Source organism: Arachis ipaensis, chromosome B9, assembly GCF_059453495.1.
Source record: "Arachis ipaensis isolate K30076 ecotype BB chromosome B9, ASM5945349v1, whole genome shotgun sequence".
Classification (NCBI taxonomy): Eukaryota; Viridiplantae; Streptophyta; class Magnoliopsida; order Fabales; family Fabaceae; genus Arachis; species Arachis ipaensis.
In genome coordinates, this window is record NC_142444.1 from 148578516 (window position 1) to 148585321 (window position 6806).

Genomic DNA, 6806 nt, shown 5'->3' on the forward strand with positions numbered 1-6806 from the left:
TTCTTCCTTGTCATGGTGTCCACCACCTCTATGAATTTTCTTGTTAGAGTACCGATGTTCCATGTCACAAATCTCAACATTCTGTCGCTCCAACCTTTACCTTTTACTTTGTGAACTAGTTTACTTATTCTCGTCCGTTCACAAAAATACGGGAACTCTTACTCATTTAACACTACATCCGGGTACCGATGCAGTAGCTCTTACTCATTTGACATCGTACTCGAGCCATACAACGCGTTACTTCTGGACAACGACCTAGTTTTAGCGCAATAATATTTTTTATTCATGTCATGGGGATTCGACTATATTTTTATGCTGGTTGTCGAAGACTTAACACAACCCTCCTCCTTTATCCGGGTTTGGGACTGGCTATATATCACAAGTGTAATGTAGGCGGAGTTATTTTCTTATATATATATATGTATGTATGTATATATATTGTTTTTTCAATAAAAGGGGGATTATTTAATGCCCAAACTTAGTAGCGTTCCAGCTTTTGTGATCGAGCTAGTGCTTTTATTAGGAGGCATACCGCCACCATAAAAAATTTGGTTAGTAGGTGTCTCTATCAAAGATGCAAACACAGTGAGTATAGATTTTTTGTTTGGTAAGATTAGACCCAAACTATTTATACAAAAATACAAATAAATTTAATGTTTGGTGAACTACTATGGAGGCGCCTCTTTAATTTGCTCAATCAAAGATATGATGAGCAGAATCGGCGGTGAAGATCAACCATTTCTGTGCTGATATGCTTGCCAATAATACCCATCATTAGGTGCTGATATGCTTTGTCAAACAGAAAAATCGAAATAAAGGTTAAAATTTGTAGTCAAAATTTAAAATTTTTTAGGTGCTAAAATAATTATTTATTCTTTAATTTTTGTTGTTTTTGGGATGTAACCCACTATCCCCATCTCTTATAAGTTATAAGTAAACAAAATTTTTGTCCTGCACTACTGCACTAAATAGTGGTGGAATTAAAAATTTTATAAGATAAAATTAAATTAAATACAAAATAAATTAAAATATAATATAACAAAGATTAATAAAATATAATTTTTAGCACGTACATCAAGTCAATAATTATATTATTAAGTAAAAGTCAATATTGAATGACATAAATTTTAGTATTTTAGAATTATTCGACCATATTTGATAAAAGAAAAAGTATAAAGAATTAATTATTAGTTAATCAACATTAATCAATTTAAATTTATAATTTAAGATTCAGAGTTAATAATTTATGATTTAGGGTTTATATTTAAGAAAAAAAATATAATTTTAAAATAATTGACCAATGTAAGCTAGAAAAAATTTCATCACTTAGCATTACGTTTCACATAAAAATAAAATAACTCGTTATTATATTTGAAGTAATTTTTTTAAAATTTAATTATTCCGTCACTATATATAATTTTATCAAATTTTTAATTAAATTCTTATATTTTTTTCTTTTTAATTGACAATTTTTTTTTGAAAGTCAAAATAAGCTCAACATATTCGGTGGAGCATACAAAACAAATAATAGATACCAAGCAACTCCTGTGTTATCTCCGACATAGTCATCAACAACATAAGTTAGTTTCACACCATTTATTAGAGCTACAAAATGATCTAGCAATGCATTCCACCACGATCGTTGTCTTATTCTGGAAAATGAATTCATTTCCACATAGCCAGATATTTCATATAACTGAAAAGAACCCCACTAACCATGTTTTACGCTCATCTTTTCTCATAGACATCGTCCTTCAGTTCTCAAAATGTTTTCTTATGGATCCCGGGATGTACCAGGTTCGACCCACATGAGCGATCCATACGCACCATACCTGTCAAGCAAACTCAGACGTAACAAACAAGTGTTGGACAGATTCAACTTCCTTGTTGCACATCACACAAACATTATCATTCTGAGCAATGATGTCGAATCTACTCAAACGATCCTTTTTATTAACTCGACCTACTAGCACAAACCAATTAAACAACTCAACTCTAGGGAGTACTAATCTTTTCCAAATACCATTTGTGAACTTGTAGCTAAGGATGTCATCCATCACAGTCTATTCCTGCAAAACTTACACAAATGAGTTAGTAGTATAAACGCCTTCCTTATCAAACTTCCACACCACTTGTCAAATTTTTAACCATCCGCTGCTGCTGCCTTTCTTGAAAATTCTATCAGCACCATTGTTGCCCCAGCAATCTCTCACTAAATTTGCAACAAGAATAATTATCCCTTTTATATGTAAAATAAACATCTATCCTTTTTGTATGTAAAATAAAATATAATAATGAATTTGCAACAAGAACAATCATTCTTTTTGTATGTAAAATGAACATTTACATGCAAATAAAACCTCTAATAAATATCTTGTCAGAAATTTACGCTTCCACAATATTGCCATCTGAGTGAGTATAATGATCACTGATATAGGAAGATGAGGCTGTAGTACCCATTGAAGAATTAGGGACTTATAGAGATAGATTTGTAAAGTATAATGATTTTTAAAATGATTTGAACGGTAATAAATGTGAATTTTTTCATGAAAAAAGAGAGTTATATAGAGATGAATTAAATCAACTTCATAAAATATTACTTCTTTTAAATTGGTTATGAGTAGTAAGAATATGTTGTATGAGTTTGATAAAAAATATATATTTTTTCTCTAATTCCATTGTCTAGTTGTTGTAGGAAGAAGTGCGGAAAGAAAAGATGTGATAACTTATAATTACGCTAAGTCAATTGGACGGGATTGATTCTATTCACGGATGCGTCTACACGAGCTACGAAGGGCAGCGGCACATGGTTAGGCTGTGGCAGGGTGCGGCAGCGCCGACACGAGCAGCAAGGAGACAGCGGCACAGGGTGAGACTACGGCGGCGTGCACGGTCAGCGGCATTAGGAGGAACGACGTTATGATGCGTCTAAGAAAAGATTTTTAAAAAAATATAACTTAAAAAAAATCTTTTTTTTTGAATATAATAATCTAAGTATTTATTAAGTAATATAAAATAAAATTTAATTAGTTTATATTTTTATGTTACCATTTAAAATATTATTTTAATATAATTTTTTAATATTATAAAATTTTATTACATAATAATTAATCTTAATGAATAAAAAATATTCATATTTTTTGTATTTGTGTGTTTTATATTTATTTATTTAAAAACAAAAGATTATCTTATCATTTAAAGTATTATATATTAAAAGATATTTATTTATATACTAGGATATTATATATTTATTAGAGTTCATCAATTTTTTTTTATATTACTTTTTAATTTTTATTTAATAAAATCTAATAATTTATATAAATGTGATATATCTAATATACACAAAGTTATTATATTCATTTTAGACATAGATAAGACAAACTATTTAAGTATAGGTCACGCTACGGTACAGATTTAAATTTACAGATATTTGCTTTCCTTTCAACACGTGTATTTTATTTTTATGTTGGGAAAGCAGCTTGGCAAACTTTAGTAGTTTAGAAAGTTGGCGGCTTGTTAGATATAAGGAAAGAGAAATTATTCATGTTGGACCCATCTTTGTATATGGATTGGTTCTTGACTCCTTGAAACTTTTTTTTTTCTTAACGAGTCCTACAACAAAAATAGAGAAAGAGTTTTAATACCAATAACAATATTAATTAGCTAAGACAAAACAAAATATTAATTAGCTAAAATATGGATTAAATTTTAATTGATATAATTATTTTTTAAAAAATTATGACATATATGCTTTTTAATTGATGGAAAAAATTAGTAACTAATTTCATATATTATAATCAAAGAGAGCTTTTTCTTATATAATTCAAAAAGATTAAAGTATTAAATTGGTTTTCTATATTTGGGTGTAATTCTGTTTGGGTCTTTAAGGTTTAAAGTGTCTTACTTGAATTCAAAAAAATTTCATTTAGCTTCAATATAATCCTATTGTGAGGTCAAAGTTAAATAATAAACGAAATGTACTACATAACAGCAGTATAAGAATAAGATTGATAACATGGAGAACAAGTACAAGCTCCAGAGTCACAAAATCAACCGTAAATGCATCAATACATTTATTTATCATTCTTCTTACAATTTAAATAAAATTGTTGAGTTAAAAATTTAACTAACATAAATGATGATGACAAACAATAGATTATTGGACTAATTACCTAATTAGTTTTGATTATTTTGGTTGAGTGATGCAGGCCAAAATAAATATACAAAGCTGCAGCCCATTAAGGAACAAACTAAATCTGTTGGTGGGCTAACAATCTAAAGGAAGCCCAAAAAGGAAACAAGGCAAAGAAATCAAACGGGCTGAACTTGAATAGAACTGATCCAAGCCCGATTTGGCTTCTCTCAAGCAAATCCCTCCAATTTGCTTTCACCAAAAGCAACGTTCACCTTGTGTCACTTCGGAAAGAACACAGAGAAAGAGAGAAAAAGCTTAGCCTTTAAACTGTTCACCAAAGAAAAAAGAAAGAGAAGGATTAAGTAAGAAAGGCAGAGGTCTAATCACCCAAATCAAACCAAATCAAGCTAAGGCAGAAGTTAAAGGTAATTTATTTCCTCTTGCATGCATCGTGCTTTCCTATACTCTTCCCCAACTCTCTGCCAGTCCAAATTGGGATACATGGGAAAGATGGACTCTGATCAACACTGCTGCATATCTACGGTCAAATTTGTGTCTTGGTGACCAAGTAGTGTGTCAATGGCTAAGATCTGAGTTTACCATTGAAAATATTTGTTTTTGTTATCATGTGACTTTCGGTCAACAAAGAAGGTCAGAACCAAAGTTCCTAAATTGAGGATTAATGGAAGAAAGTGAACGGTTGAGTTGGTGAAGCACACAGCTCGAGGGTTGACCTAGGAGAAAGCAACTCAGTAACATGCAAGGAGATACAAAAGAAGATTTTTCATTCTTCAGAAAGTAAGGAGAGATAACCAGTGTTTTGAAGTTTATGTTCTGAGAAGAGTTCTCTAAAGAAGTTCATCAACTTGGACAGTGCTTCCTAGTCAAAGGAGCATTCCGCCAGAATGAGGAACTAAATCAGAGGCAAGCAAATCTGGTTAATCACATAGCAAAGAGGTTGTTGAAGCATTAATCTCCTTCATGTTTTACATATTGTATTTTTTTTTCAATGTTTATCTTTTTTGTAATTTCTTAAGGTAAAAGGGTTAATGAGATAGTTCATTGAAAGAGCCTAAGAGTGGAAAAAGGCAGAGAGAAACACTTGAGTGAAAAGCCTAGAGTGATTTCAGATTTCTTTAGGTTGGTCCAATGTCTTGTATCTTATACATGTGAGGTACCCCTTCCTTAGTTGGGTGAGCACTAAGAGTGAAGAGTTAGGTATTAGCATAACTAAGTCAAGTTAGGTTAGAACTTGAGTGTGAAAGGATTGTGTCAATCCTGTGGAATTTGTGTATGTAATTCTTTAACTATAGTGAAAATTCCACCACTGTTGTGGTGGAGACTGGATGTAGGTTGCATAGCACAAAGCAACTGAACCAGGATACATGATGGTGTCAGCTTCTTTCTTCCCTGCTCTGTTATATTTTCTGATATTCATGAGACAAAATGAAATTGTCTCATAAATTTTCCACTGCTGAATTCAAACAGTTTCAGATTGAAAGTTTGTTTTAAAGGGTTAAGGGTTAAGTACGATTTCGGTTCCTAACGTAGAGGCCAAAAATTTATTTCGTCTCCGACCTTTTTTTCACCACAAAATGGTCTCCAAGGTTTCAGTTTGTTTTAAAATGTCCTTTTTTTTTTAATTTTTTATTTTTATTACCAAATTACCCTTAATAAAAAATAAAAAAAGAAAACGCGTAAAGTAAAGGGGAAAGGGGGAAGGGGTTACGCGAAGGGGGAGAAGGGTGGGGGGGAGAGGGTTCAGGAAGAAGAGGGGGAAAGGTCCTCGCTGTCTCCATCGCTGCCACTGCTCTTTGCCGCCGCCGCCGTTCAACAGCACCATAATCAGTCGCAATTTCGCTTTCAAATGTCAGGGCCGCCATTGCTTGTCGTCGTTCGGTGGTTGGATCTCGCTGCTGCTCCTCTGGGCTTGGCGGAGGTGCTCGATGGCGGTGGATTCTAGTTTGAGGCAAGAACAGGGGAAGGCTTCGGTGGTGAGATGAGGGAGGAGAAGAGGTCGCGCTGTGATGGTGGCGCTAGGGTAGCGCAAAGAGAGAAGAAGAAAAGGGTTGCGGCGCTTTGATGGCGGATCGGCGCTTTATTGGCAGTTTTGGGTGGCTCGCCGGATTCTTCTTCTTCTTCTTCTTCTTCTTCTTCTTCTTCTTCTTCTTCTTCTTCTTCTTCTTCTTCTTCTTCTGCCTTTATTATTGTTGTTTCTGATTACTTCTGCTTCTGATTGATTATATTATTTTATTGTTATTGTTGTTGTTGTTGTTGTTCTGTTTCTGTTTCTGCTCCTGCTTCTTCTGTTTCTACTTGATTCCATTGTTGATTCATCGATGATTCATTGTTGTTGTTGTTGTCGTCCTGCTGCTGCTTCTGCTTCTGTTTGATTAATTGTTGTTGTTACTTCTGGTTCTGTTTCTGCTTGTGCTTCTGCTGGTGCTTCTGCATGATTTTGGGAAAGAAGGAAAAGGGGCATTTTGGTCCGAATGAAGGTTTTAAAACAAACTAAAAATTAGTAAAAGTTATTTTTAGCATAGTTATTAAACTCAGTTTAATTTTGTTAGTCGAATTGGTAAATCCAGTTTAGCTTAGTTGATTGAATTGAAAATTCGGTCATAATCTTGTTAGTTGAATTGGTAAATCCAGTTTGACTTAGCGTGTGTTT